This window comes from Protopterus annectens, chromosome 7.part1 (assembly GCF_019279795.1).
Source record: "Protopterus annectens isolate FY-2018-M chromosome 7.part1, PAN1.0, whole genome shotgun sequence".
In the NCBI taxonomy this organism is placed as follows: Eukaryota; Metazoa; Chordata; order Ceratodontiformes; family Protopteridae; genus Protopterus; species Protopterus annectens.
This window is the reverse complement of record NC_056740.1, coordinates 480,084,883-480,099,660: the sequence shown is the minus strand read 5'-3', so window position 1 is coordinate 480,099,660 and position 14,778 is coordinate 480,084,883. Positions and strand designations below refer to the sequence as shown.

Sequence of the window (14,778 nt, the reverse complement as noted above, 5' to 3'; positions counted from 1 at the left end):
ACTACCCCTGATCCCATTGCTGTTAACACAGAACAGATACAACATACTGCATCCAAACCTGAAAACTCTGCAGCTGACTGCCTGGAATATTACATAAGAGCAACTAACCCAAATTTATCCCAAAGGGTTAAAGACATTATCCTTGAGGCTCGCAGACCTTCTACAAGAAAAAATTATGCAGCAAAATGGAAAAGATTTCTCATTTGGAGTACTGCGAAGGGAAAAGATGTCACTGGTAAACATAGCCAACATCCTGGAGTACTTGGCAGAGCTCTTCCATGCAGGCCTGTCCTATTCCTCCATCATACACGCATCAGCTATTTCGGCAGAATACAGCTTGGATCCCCCTGTCTTCTCACACCCTCTGCTCAGGCAGTTTCTCAGAGGAATTAAAAATGTAAAGCCTCCTAGGAAACCACCATTGCCAGCATGGGACTTGAATTTTGTGCTAGAAAAATTGACACTTCCTCCTTTCGAACCAGCAGCAACAGCAGAATTACAATACTTATCCTGGAAGACTGCTTTCCTGCTAGCAATCACCTCAGCAAGAAGGGTTTCTGAACTACAGGCATTAATGGCAGTGCAACCCTTCCTGATCTTCCATCAAGACAGTGTGTCCATGAGAACAAATCCTACATTTATGCCTAAGGTGGTATCCAGAGTCTCTTTAAACCAGGCTATCCACCTACCTACATTCTTCCCCAACCCACAGAACAGGGGAGAATTAGACTGTTGCATACCTTGGATGTGCATAGACAATTACGCTACTACCTGGACAGGACCAAGTGCAATAGAAAAACTGACCAGCTTCTGGTAGCATATGCAACAGGAAGGGAAGGAAAAGCAATTTCAAAACAGACAATCTCCAAGTGGATAGGAAATTGCATTAGATTTTGTTACTCCTTCCATGGAAAGAAAACTCCAGAGAACATCAGGCCTCACTCCACAAGGGCTACAGCCACTACTACAGCTTTCTTACCAGGGGTGGCTACCAAGGACATTATAGAGGCTGCTACTTGGACCTCCGTGCATACATTTGCCAAAATTTACCTTTATACTCTAGATCCCGAGCAGGTTTTGCCACTGCTGTTTTGCAAGGGATCCTAACTACACCATAATCTCTCTTCTTTCCTCCTCCCCTAGTTTGGCTATGGTATTCTACCCATTTGTTAGGACTGCAGATGCATCCTTGAAGGACATAGTACAGTTTTGTACCTACCATAAATGTAGATGTCCGATAGGAATGCATCTGCAGTCAGGATTACCCTCCCGCCTTCCCCTCTGTGGTACTCCTAGGGTATTTGCCATCTTTCAGCCAGCTTGGGGGGGATCTATTATGGTGTATTTGTTTGTATATATGTACATACATGCTTATTTTATGTGTTTGCTGCTCTCTACTATTTGGAAACATTGGCATTTATCCAAATTTAGACATCCAAGAGGGCACCTGGCATCTGGGGCAAGAAACACTGAAGAAAATGGCGTCGGCTGATGCCTTTATACCCGAATAACTGCAGCTATGACGCCGGGTGAAGTGCGACACCAGCCGAAGCCAGACCCAGACTTTGGAATCCGGCCGACCGAAGGGCTGCCTGACGGCAGGACAACCCATTTGTTAGGATTGCAGATGCATTCCTATCGGACATCTGCATTTATGGTAGGTACAAAACTGTACTTTATATCTCGAGAGGACTAAGCCTTTCAGAAAATCTGACCAGCTGCTAGTCAGATTTGCTGCTGGGACAAGAGGGCAAGGCCATTTCAAAGCAAACCATTTCTAAATGGATAGCACACTGCATCCATTTCTGCTACAAACACCATGGGAACTTATCCCACAGGGGATCAGAACACATTCCACTAGGGTTATAGCAACCTCTACAGCATTTCTCGGGGGAGTCCCTACTAGGGACATCCTGGAAGCTGTAACCTGGAGCTCTGTACACACTTTCACCAAGCATTATTTCTTACCTATCTTTTATAAATCCAGAGCTGGATTTGCCACAGCAGTCTTACAGGGCCTGATTGCCAGCCCTAATGCTTCTTGACTGCCTCCACCCTTCCTTAGCTTTGGGAATCAACCCAAATGTGATGACTGCAACAGTGAAACACAAAGAACATAGTACAGTTGTGTACGCTTACCATAAATGTAGATGTTTGAGTGTATTCACTGTTGCAGTCCTGGTTACCCTCCCTCCAGCCACCTGGCTTCTCTTTACTTCTACTTACCCTTTTGGTTTGGCATATCGTATATCATTGGTATTTGCTTTTTGCCAGGGGGTAATGTAATTGCTTCCTATCTTGGGAGGTTTCCTGACATCTGGGGGAAGAAAAACTGATGTAATGGCGTCTGCTGTACGTTTTATACCCCTGACGACCTGACGTCATGGAAGAAGCAGCAGCATCAGACGCAGAAATCCAAGACTCTGGTATTCAGGCAGACTGAGCTACCTGCAGGCAGATGACCCAAATGTGATGACTGCAACAGTGAATACACTCTAACATCTACATTTATGGTAAGTGTGCACAACTGTACTTTCCGCTTGAGGTAGCCGCTTCAGCCACGGAATGCACATCCATGGAGTGTATTCAGTCTGCCTCAACTGACGTTGAGGGGGAACCACTTACTGACCGACCGACTCCTCTCCTTCTGCAGGTCTGACCTCAATTACTATCACTGCCCTTAGGCCTACGCCCACTAAGAAAAACAGAAAGCTTAACATACACCTTTCCACCGTCTGAAACTCAGACGGACTGGTAGGTCCTTCAATTCTGTCATGCAGGCCTTCATGGCCCTTAGGCCCACAGGCCCCCATCCTACTTCTATCCTGGTGCTCAGTCCTCATCCAGCCCCTGTTTCTTCCCCCCTACAATCCAACTCCTTTAGAAGGGGAAGATCAGCATTACCAATACGAGTCCCCTTCTGAGGAATCTGTTTTTTATGCAAGTCAAATTGCTTCCCCCCTTAACTGCTATTCTCCTGATGAAGCCTCAGTAAAAGGGGATTCCCCCCAAAAGACTTTACCTTTGGGGAGACTGTCACTAAAATGAGGGAGTACTTTAAATGGGACTCTACCTTCATGTCTGATACACACAAGAGATATTTTGAGCTTCTCCAACTGGTATCTCCCTCTGCTATACCTCCTGTGCTCCCAGCCTTCCTGGATGCCTTCATCTCAGTCCGTAAGAACCCCGACTCTCGGCCACCAGCCCCCAAAAGACCAGACCGGTTTTATAAGGTATCAGATGAACAAAATTTCCTGGTTAAACCTCCTCTGGCTGATCCAGCTGTTATTGCTGTCACTCCTGACATACAATACATACAATCCAGACAATTCCCTTCTGCCTCTCTCCTGCCCATGGATAAGGACAGTAAGACCATGGACATGCTAGGAAAGAAAATGTACACCTCTTCCACCTTGGCCTTCAGAGCCATGATTTATCAAACACATGGTAAAATGCACCATGGACTTAGTGTCTCAGGCCTCTACTCCAAGCTGTCCCTCTAAATCCGACATTGTTTCAAAACTATCCCTGGCTACTCAAGTAGCCAGACACTTCATCAGGTGTAGCTATGATGCAGCAGAAACCTCCACCAGGTCTGCAGTTTCTGCATCTGGCCTGCGCAGATATTCCTGGCTATGCCTACCTCTCCCAGAGGATTTTAAAACTAAAATCATGGATGCCACACTGGACCACAACCTTCTTTTCGGAAAAACTCTGCTGATCTCTTCAAAAACTTGCAAGCGAAAAGCAAAGAGCTGCAAGACATCAAGCATCTGCTGGTCTCTCCCCTTCCAAAGTATTACAGGAATTATCCTGCCAAAACTTCCTTCGTCAGGAGACTACCCTCCTCCTCCTCAGCCATCTGCCAGCAGACAGAGGAGGATCTAGTAGACAGTCTTACTCCAGACCTAATGACACACCCCTCTCCCAAACTGCCCTTTCCTGGCAGAGGACCCTCCTCTGCATGACTGCCTTGCCCTCCTTCCCTTATCCACCCTCCTTCCACACTGCCTCCCCTTCTGGAAAACCAAAACAGACCAATGGGTCCTTTCCATCATTCAAAATTGCTACTACTTGTCTTGGCAAGAAAGACCACGTCCAAAAAAAAAGTCCTTTTCCCACCTAAAAAAACTCCACCTTTTCCTTAGCATTTTACAACAGCTCCTTGCCTTCTGAACAATCGAACCTGTCCACAAGGGTCAAGAAGGAAAAGGACTCTATTCTTGCCTATTCCTCGTTCCAGAAAAGGAGGGTCCCTGGAGATCCATTCTGGACCTCTCCTACCTAAACAGGTTCTGAGAAGTTCCATCTTTCAGGATGCTCTCTCTACTACCAACCCTCTTGCCACTGATCTCACCCCAGGCCTTTATGGTCACTCTGGACTTAAAGGAAGTTGATCTCCACATTTCTGTCATGCCCTCACACAGGGGATTCCTCAGATATACCTATGTATCCACATGAGATTCCTCAGATATACCTTGTATTTCCTCACAATGTGAGAGTGTTCAATCTTACCGTTTGTTCTTGCACACGGGTTCAGAGCCGATCCTCGGCTCCGAGTCGGCCGCATAGCAAAGCTCTGCATCTTAGAGAAGCTCGAGACCAGGCTATATCCCACAATCCTCCCTGCCATTACTCAGATCTAGTTTGCCGCTGCAACGGGTCACATCATTCAGAGAGCTCGGACCAGAGAAAACTGTTATTAGACAGATAAGATAGTCTTTTTTGTCAAAAGTTCTTATAGTTTTATAGTTCTTGTAGTTTTTATAGTTATTGAAAATTTAGTTTCTGATGCTATAGTGTGTGTGTGTGTGTGTAGTGTAGTTAGTTTTTTATAGGTTTCCCTTTGGGGTCTACCCTTCTATAACCTATAGCTATATAACTTTTCCCTTAATTATAGCTAGTGTTAAATTCTCTTTTATTTTTTACAGTGAAATTGCTTATGTCTGAGAAAGCCAAGTCTGGTTTTAAAAGGTGTCAGTGTGGGCAGAAAATGTCCATCACTGACTACCACACTTCCTGTGTCTACTGTCTTGGCCCTCTCCACTTGCAAGAGGATTGCTCTATTTGCCATTCCTTCAGTGGGAGGGTCATGACAGATAGACGCAGGAAACATATAGACAGGGGACTTCTTAAGCCTGCTTTCCAGGAGGCCTTGGACAAGTCTGACCAGGCTTCTAAGTCCTCAAAGGGGTCGAAGATGTCGGAGCCCATGTCATCGGCTCAGAGTCCATCTTCTAAAGTTCGTTCGCCGGTTCCACAGACTTCGGGGCCGAGCGTCGAACGTTTATCTCTCACTGAGCCCCAGGTCTTGGAACCGGTGTCGGAACTACCGCCACCTTCCATTCTTCGGTCGGTGCCATCTTCGCCCCTTGCCAATTCGATCTTCCAGACCATTATCTGATACTGATGTGGATCTTGTCGTGCAGAAACTTATGGAGAACACGGCCCTTTCCAAATTGATTGCAGTTTCCTCCCAATTGGTGTCGAAACTAGAAGGCCTTCCCTTATCTCCAACAGGTCCTCCTTCGAGACCCATCCAGTCTTCGGAGCCGGAAGAGGATGAGCTGATGATAGTGGAGCCCTCGGTGCCGAAACCGTCCTTTGCACGATCAACACCATTTACCTCGACTCCATCGGAACCTTTAGGTGAGTCGCGGAGTCGAATATCTCTCCTTGGTTCCGGGACCGAGAGTCGTACCGACCTTTCGGTGCCGACTCTCCCTCTCGGGGCCTCGGCGCAGATTGGCTCGGCTCCGTCCTCTGGGTCGAGACCCATGGGCCCCGTGTCTGGGATTCTTCCATGTTCTTCGGAACCGGGGGAGTCCTCGACCCGAGGTTCAGGGGTTTTTGACCTTATGAGGAAGGTTTTGTCTACACAGACAACCACTTCATCGGACGCGTCTTCTCCCTCCCCTAAGGAGCCGCTCTCTGTTTCTTCCTGCGACACATCCAAAGCGTGGAGCACCATTGTCTCAGCCATCCCCAGAGGGTGCCCCCTGTTCCTCGGAGGCCTCACCGGAATCCCCCTCCGATGAGGTTCCGAGGAAAAGATTGTGCAAGAGGAGGCACTTAAATTCCCCACAGGAATCTCTAACTTCTGACACTGACTTGGATGAGTCAGAGGGGTCCCCAAAATCCCCCTCCGAGGATGTCTCATTTGTGGACATCTTGGAGATATTAAAACAGAGGGGTGATTGGCAGTCCCTAGCCCCCACTGAGGATGAGTCGGTGTTGCTGAAGGCTTTTGGTGCTCAACCTTCTACCTCCTGGGTTACTCCGCCCTTCGATGAGTTAATGGATTTGATTGCTCGAAGGGCGTGGGAGACACCGGACACAGTGGAACCGGTCCCTCGAAAACCAAGCAAATTTATTACCGCTCCCCAGGGCAAGACTTATCTCACCAAAGGAGTCCCGGTTGACGCTATGGTGGTGGCTGCAGCCACTAAAAAGGAGATGTCGGAGTCTTCCTCTTCTGTTCATCCTCCTAATAAGGATTCTAGGACTATGGACAGATACGGAAGCGTTTTTAGTTCAGCGACTTTTTCCATGTGTTCGCTAAACTATTTGACACATTTTACACGTCTACAGAGGGATCTCATCAAGGAGCTGGGAGATACCCTCCAGGGTAACACAGATGCTGTTTCAGATAAGGTAACAGCACAGCTTAACACCCTTACCTCCGTAGTGAACTCGTCCATGAGGCTCATCTCGTATGCGGCTGAAGGGTCGAGTAGAGCCACAGCTTCAGCGATTGCTCTACAAAGACAATCCTGGATGCGGCTGTGCTCATTTGCGGAAGCCTTCAAGTCTTCCTTCGCCAATGCCCCCTTTGATGGTGCCACTCTTTTTGGGCCCAAAGTGAGAGACATTAACTCGGTGCGAGCAAGAAGGAAAGACTCTGTCTGCTGTCGGAGTCTGTTTTTCCGTTCCATCTAGACCATACCCCAAAGGGCAACGAGGCGGAAAAATGTGGTTCCGTAGAACTCAAGGATCTTTCCAGGCCACACAGTGACCCCCCCCCCCCAGAGGCAGAGGGGGGGCAGACATGGAAGATGTCGCCCCGGCGGCAGAGGGGGTCCGCAGAACCAAGGCGACAGGGATGTCCTTCAAGAATGCAACTGCAGTCATAACATGTGGGTTGTCCTGCCTCAGGCAGCCCTCGGTCGGCCGGATTCCAAAGTCTGGGTCCGACGTCGGCTGATGTCTCATTTCTCTCCGACGTCAGAGCGGCTGGAGTACTTAAGCATCAGCCGACGCCATTTTCTTCAGTCTTTCTTGCCGTGCGGTGCCCGAAGCAGAAGCAGTTCGCAAGTGCCGGTCGGTCAGCTCCTGTATTCTACAATACCGAAGTCATCAAAAAAGCTAAGTACCCCGTTGGGGACCTTTTCTTGCCTCAGCCGATGTCAGAAATTACTGAAAAAGTTAACAATTGTCTTTTTTGTGGTAAACAAATACCTCATAAGGATTTCCACTCTTACTGCCTCCCTTGCCTGGGCCCAGACCACGACGTCTCTGCCTGCGTAGCCTGTGCTTGCTTCAACAAGCGCACTCTCAGGCGCCGGGCGGAGTTCGCTGAAGATTTTTTCGGCGATAAATTTGCTTACACCATGCCGTCGGATCTTCCGACATCGCAAACTCCCAAAAAGCGAAAAGACCGGGACCGACATCCTCTGCCCGCGTCTACCACCGACTCCACGCCAAAACCTAGCGCGAGTGCTCCGGTTCCCTCTGAGACGGTCTCTCCACCGCTCCTAACCGAAGACACCGCATTACAGACGACTCCGATTCCAGACATTACTCCACCAGTTATAGATTTTCCTCCGGATACCGAAACCGAGGAAATGCCCGAGACCTTTGCTGTGGACAGGGTCACTCCTGCACGTGGAGCTGCCAGGCCTCCTATGGCCATGTCTATTGAGGCCTACACTAGGGCTAAGGCAGCCAGCAAAACAAAGCATATTACTTCTAAACCCTTACCTCAGCCGACTCCGGAGACACAAATTATGTCCATGGCTGCTGATTTAATTTCCATGATTAGAGGTTCACAGGCCCATCCTGAGAGAGCATCCCAGCCTCCTCCTGATAAAAGGCCCCGGGTTGAACCCTCTGACCCTACTCCTTCAGATGAAGACTCTGAGGGCTCTGTCCACTCTGATAGTCAGGAAGAGCTCTTCCAGACCTATGAGGACTCGGATGCAGAAGATTCCATCCCTTCGGCCTCCCCTCATGAGGATATTTCTTTTGGGGAAGTTCTGCACACCATGAGGGAACATTTCAAGTGGCAAGGTCCAGGAATATTCTGATTCTAGGAAACGCCTTAGGACTTTCCTTAAGAAGCCTCAGCACAGGCCCTTAGCTATTCCTCCTGTACTTGATGTTCTGGATGATTTGTATTCTGACTCTAGTGCTACCCCTGATTCTCTTCCTCCTGCTCCAGCCAAGCCAGACAGGTATTACAGGGTCCCAGAAACTCATTCCCATTTATTCAGGGCCCATACTGCTGATTTGGAAACTATTTCACAGGGGCCTAAAGGAGTTTCAGCCTCCACCTCAAAAAATCCTTTGCCCTCCAACAGGGAAGCGAGGTCATTAGAGAGATGGGGCAAAAAGGTTTACACATCCACTACCTTATCTATGAGAGCTTTAAATTGCCTTTTTCATATTTTACAATATCAGGATTATCTCTTAGAAGATTTACAAAAAACATTAGCTTCTCCTGATCCTTTAGACAGGAAGACCTTGCAGGAAGCTGTACATAACACTCAGCAAGTAAGCAATCACTTCCTGCAGTGTGGATATGATGCACTGGAAGCTTCATGTAGGGCAGCTATGACAGGGGCAGTGATTCGTAGACATGCTTGGTTAAAAGATCAACCTCTACCAGATCATGTAAAAGCAAAACGTCTGGATGCACCTTTGGAAAAGAACAAATTTTTTGGTGCAAATGCTAAGGATGTGTTAAAGACCATCGAAGATAAAGCAAAATCAGTTCAGACTGTGAAAGATTTCCTCCAGGTTCAACCCCGATTCAGTAGGAATTGGCCTTCAAAAACTGGTCCTTTCCTAATCCAGAAAAGTTTCAAAGGGATAAGAACAGGCGTGGCGAGGAAGAGGCCAATACAGAGGCCCTTACAGGGGCGACAATGGCAGCCAGGAAACCAAAGAAGTGACGCAGGGGTTTCACCTGCCCAACAACCACAAACTCAATGACTTTCCTGTACTACCGCCTACCAGGGAACAACTAGAAGCTCCCTTGGGCGGGAAATTATCTCTGTTTGCAGGACACTGGCACAGACTAACAAAGGACAAATGGATTTTGGACATTATAGACCGAGGGTACAGGTTTCATTTTCATACCTTACCAAGAAAACAAGGCATGCCAAACCTACCACAAAATCAGAGGTCAGAGGCTATCAAGCAAATCACTCTGCTGACTCGAATGAAAGCAATAGAAAAAGTTCCACAACAAGAACAAGACCAGGGGTTTTACTCAAGACTGTTCCTTGTTCCAAGAAAAGAATCTCAATGGAGACCAATACTGGACTTGTCCGCATTAAACACCTTTCTCATAGTACCAAAGTTCAAAATGCTGACTCTACAGCAACTCCTTCCCATGCTGGGCAAGGAGTCGTGGCTGATTACTCTGGACCTCAAGGAGGCATACCTGCATGTCCCTATCAGACACAGCTGCAGAAGATACCTCAGATTTCTTTCAGGGCCAGAGCATTATCAATTCTCAGCATTGCCATTTGGCTTATCTACTGCGCCCAGAGTATTTACAAAATGCCTGGCTTCAGTAATTGCTCATTGCAGGCTCCAGGGTATACAAATTTACCCGTACCTGGACGACTGCCTCATACAAGCGGACGACAAATTGATGTTGACAAAAAACCTGGATTATGTCATACGATTACTTCAAGCTCTGGGATACACAGTCAACTTCCAAAAGTCAGGACTGCAGCCATCCCAGGAAATAATCTTCTTAGGAGCCAAGCTAGACACAGCCTCTCAGATGGCTTACCTGACAGAAGACAAGCAAGAGAAGTTAACTCATTACTTCAAAGGTTTAGCAAAACTCACCCAGATGACTGCAAGGAGATTCCTACAGGCCCTGGGTTACATGGCATCCTGCATTTTACTGGTTCCATTAGCAAAACTACACACGAGGAAGCTTCAATGGTACCTAAAAAGCATTTGGTCTCAACACAGCAACAACTTGGAGACAATCATACCACTCATTCCATGCCTACAAAAGGAATTCCTATGGTGGGCCTCGGTGAGCCAGGAAAACACAGGTATGTCATTCAAAAAAACCACAAATAGCACAGACCATGACTACAGACGCCTCAGACCTTGGATGGGGGGCACACATGGAAGGCAGGTGTATACAAGGACAATGGTCTCCAAAGGAAACACATCTGCATATAAACCAAAAGGAAATGCTGGCAGTAATGCATGCCATTGAGGCTTTTCTACACCAGCTCCAGCAAGGCCATTTAATGATACGGACAGACAACACCACTGTGATGTGGTACATAAACAAGCAGGGGGGCACCCACTCTTACCCCCTTTGCAGACTGACAATGCAGCTTTGGGAGAAATCGCTGAGCCTAAACATCCAGTTACAATCCCAGTTTGTTCCAGGAAAAGACAATGTGTTGGCGGACAGCCTAAGCAGGAATTTCACAGATCCACACGAGTGGAGGTTGCATCCGAAGGACTTCGACATGGGGCAAGCCAGAAGTGGACCTATTTGCCTCTCACTTCAACCATCTTCTACCAAAATTTTGCACAAGGACATACCATCCAAAAGCTTGGAAAATAGATGCCCTCTCATTCAACTGGAACTCCCTAGCAATCTATGCATTCCCACCTCTGCCACTGATGACCTCAGTATTACTAAAGATCAAAGCAGAGAAGCCCAAGGGAATCATAATAGCTCCGGATTGGCCAAGACAACACTGGTACCCACTACTACGGAGCATATGTCACACCAGGAGGTGGGCCCTCCCTCAGTGGCCTCTACTTTTGACTCAACACAATTTCGAAACACTGCATCCAAATCTTCAGACACTGCAGCTAACTGCCTGGGAGATCCCATAAATAACTTCAGCTTATCTCTCTCCAAGGAAGTTCAGCGGATACTAACAGAGGCTCGAAGACCATCCACCAGAAAGGTTTACTTAGCAAAATGGAAAAGATTCAGCAATTGGAATACCAGCAAGGGACATGATGCATCATTGTTGAACATCTCACTCATCTTGGAATATTTGGCAGATATGTTAAAGAACGGCCTCTCATATTCTTCCATAAAGATACATGCATCTGCTATTTCAGCTAGATACAACACTGATCCTCCTGTTTTCTCTCGTCCCTTACTAAGACAATTCCTCAGGGGAATCAAGAAAATTAAGCCACCAAGAAAGGCCCCAGTGCCAGCCTGGGACCTCAATTTTGTATTAGAAAAACTGACTCTACCTCCTTTTGAGCCAGCAGCTTCAGTTGACTTGCAATTTCTCTCATGGAAGACAGCTTTCCTGTTGGCAATTACCTCAGCAAGAAGGGTTTCGGAGCTACAGGCCCTAATGGCAATACCACCCTTTATTATTTTCCACAGAGACAGGGTTTCATTAAGGACCAACCCTACTTTTATGCCAAAGGTGGTATCTAGGGTTTCTCTAAATCAAGCCATTCATCTGCCTGCTTGCTTCCCCAATCCTGAGAATAAGGGGGAAAGACTTTTGCATACCTTGGACATTCGCAGACAATTTCGATACTACCTGGACAGAACCAAGGCCAGTAGGAAGTCTGAACAACTTTTTGTAGCTTACGCCCCTGCTGTCCAAGGAAAAGCAATTTCAAAACAGACTATTTCTAAATGGATTGGACATTGCATCAGATTCTGTTATTCCTTTCATGGAAAGACTGTTCCAGCCAATGTGAGACCACATTCCACCAGAGCTACAGCCACCTCTACAGCATTCTTAAGAGGGTTGCCTACCAAGGACATTCTAGAAGCTGCTACATGGAGCTCCGTGCATACATTCTCCAAACACTACAATCTCCCTCTATATTCCAGATCTAGAGCAGACTTTGCTTCAGCAGTCCTGCAGGGTTTGATTGCCACACCATCTCTTTCCTATGGCATACCTCTTCCCCCAGCTAAGCTATGGTATTCTACCCACATGTTATGACTGCAGTTGCATTCTTGAAGGACATAGAACAGTTTTGTACCTACCATAAATGTAGATGTCCGATAGACATGCAACTGCAGTCGGATTTTCCCTCCCTCCATACCCCTCTATGCCTAGGGTCCACTCCTATCCCTGTTACTCTTAGCTGGGGATATCTGTTATGGTGTATTTGTTTTATTGCTCATTTATTTGTTTGTAATTCTGTTTTTGTCTTCCAATTTGATTACAGCCTTCCTTAGAGGGCACCTGGCATCTGGGGCAAGAAACACTGAAGAAAATGGCGTCTGCTGATGCTTAAGTACTCCAGCCGCTCTGACGTCGGAGAGAAATGCGACATCAGCCGACGTCGGACCCAGACTTTGGAATCCGTCCGACCGAGGGCTGCCTGAGGCAGGATAACCCACATGTTATGACTGCAGTTGCATGTCTATCGGACATCTACATTTATGGTAGGTACAAAACTGTACTTTCCTATCCCTGGTAAGCCTTTCCAGCACTCCTGAATGGGGGCCCGATTCTCCTGCTCTGGAGGCAGTTGGGGGTTGCTTGGCTTTATACCCACAGGCCTGGCTAACTCTCACCTCAGACTCCTGGGTAAAAAAGCATTGTAACCAGAGAATACAAAATCCCCTTTGTCAACTCCACCCCAACAAAGAAGGTCTCCAGATGTGCCACCCCGTCTGCGAGGCCCAGCAGCAATAGAAATTTCAAATCTGCTAAAAAAAAGTCATTCAACCAGTCCCAGCGGACCAAAAAGGATCCGGAACTTACTCGAGGTTCTTTTTAGTTCCAAAAAAGACAGGGGACTGGAGACCCATTTTGGATCTCAGCAATCTCAATACATTCGTGAAGAAGGAAAAGTTCCGGATGGTCATGCTTCAATCAATCCTTCCATTTTTGCAGAAGGACGACTGGATGTGCTCGATAGATCTCAAGGACGCGTACTACCGCATCAAGATGGCTAGACCGTCCAGAGATCACCTGCGCTTCCGGATGGGAGCCAGTCATTTTCAATTTCGAGCCCTTCCCTTTGGGCTCACCTCAGCCCCCAGGGTATTCACCAAATGCATGGCAGTGGTAGCGTCTCACTTGAGATGTCTAGGATTCCGGGTGTTTCCCTATCTGGACGACTGGCTCCTCACCGCCACCACCGAGCGTCGCCTCATACAAGCCAGAGACTATACGGTCAACCTTTGTTCCCACCTAGGGATTTCCATAAACTTCGAAAAATCTGCCTTCCTGCCCTCACAGCATATTTCATTCATCGGAGCAGACCTAGATAGGCGCTTAACACTGGTAAAGCTCCCTCAAGTAAGGGCTTCATCCCTCAAGGAACAGGTTGTTCTTCTACTGCAATGCAGGAAAGCCCCAGCCAAATTGGTGTTGAAGGTTTTGGGACTCATGGCAGCGTCCCTGATTGCAGTTCCTATGGGGAGATTGCACATGAGGCTCCTCCAATGGCTGCTGTTCACGCAGTGGTCGTTCCAGCAGTTACCCCTAATGCACGAGATTCTGATAACAGATTCTTGCAAGCGAGACCTCTCATGGTGGGTGTCCAGTCAGGATCTCACTATGGGTCATCCATTTGTCCTACCGAATCCGGCCACGATAACCATGGACGCTTCTCTGATAGGGTGGGGGGGACTTTTTCAGGGAAGAACAGTCCAAGGGGAATGGTTCAACATGGAGTACAACCTGCACATAAATGTTCTGGAAATGAGGGCGGTGTTCTTGGCGTTGCAACACTTTCAAACCCTCCTACCTCTAGGAACAGTAGCAGTTCAGACAGACAAACATGTCTGTAGTCTGGTACATAAAAAAACAAGGGGGAACCAGATCTTGCGCATGATGCAGAGAGGCCATGAGAATTTGACAATGGGCAGAGTCCACGGGTCGCTTTCTGATAGCAACGCACATCCCGGGGTCATCCAACGTCATTGCGGACAGGTTGAGCAGAGCCATCCTGTTACCTCACGAGTGGTCCCTCAAACTACAGGTGGCGGAAAGAATTTTCCGCAAATGGGGCCAGCCTTGCTGCGATCTATTCGCCTCCCCGATGAATACCAAATGCAGAAGCTATTTTGCCCTTCTACCCTCCAGGGGATGTCCCCAGGACGACTGATACACGATTGGCCCCGGGTCTCCTATATGCATTTCCACCTACCGCCTTGATTCCCAAATTTCTTCAGAAAGCCATGAATCTGGAAAGGACAATTATACTCATAGCCCCATTCTGGCCTCGACAGATATGGTTCCCCTTTCTTCGAGCCCATCAAACAGAGGAACGGTGGATCCTGGACCCAGTACCAGATCTACTGACACATTCGTCGGGAGTTCCTCACCCGTCTCTTCTATCCCTCAAACTAGCAGCTTGGCTGCTCCACTTCCCCGCCTAGCCAGGTCTGATCTACTTTCTCCGGCAGTTCAGCGCATTTTGGTTGCCTCTCATAAGGCTTCCACTACAAAACTCTACAAGAGTAAATGGAAACGCTTTGTGTACTGGGCATCTAGCCAACACTTGGACCCCCTGGTTGCTCCTTTACATGATGTTCTAGAATTTCTATCCATCCTTTTCCAC

General features: G+C 47.7%; 1 protein-coding gene across 1 annotated transcript in view; it reads left to right on the top strand.

Moving 5' to 3' along the window:
* LOC122807832 (RNA-binding protein 5-like) overlaps positions 1 to 14,778 on the top strand; it is a 1,001,232-nt gene that overhangs the window by 584,777 nt on the left and 401,677 nt on the right. The window lies entirely within an intron of this gene.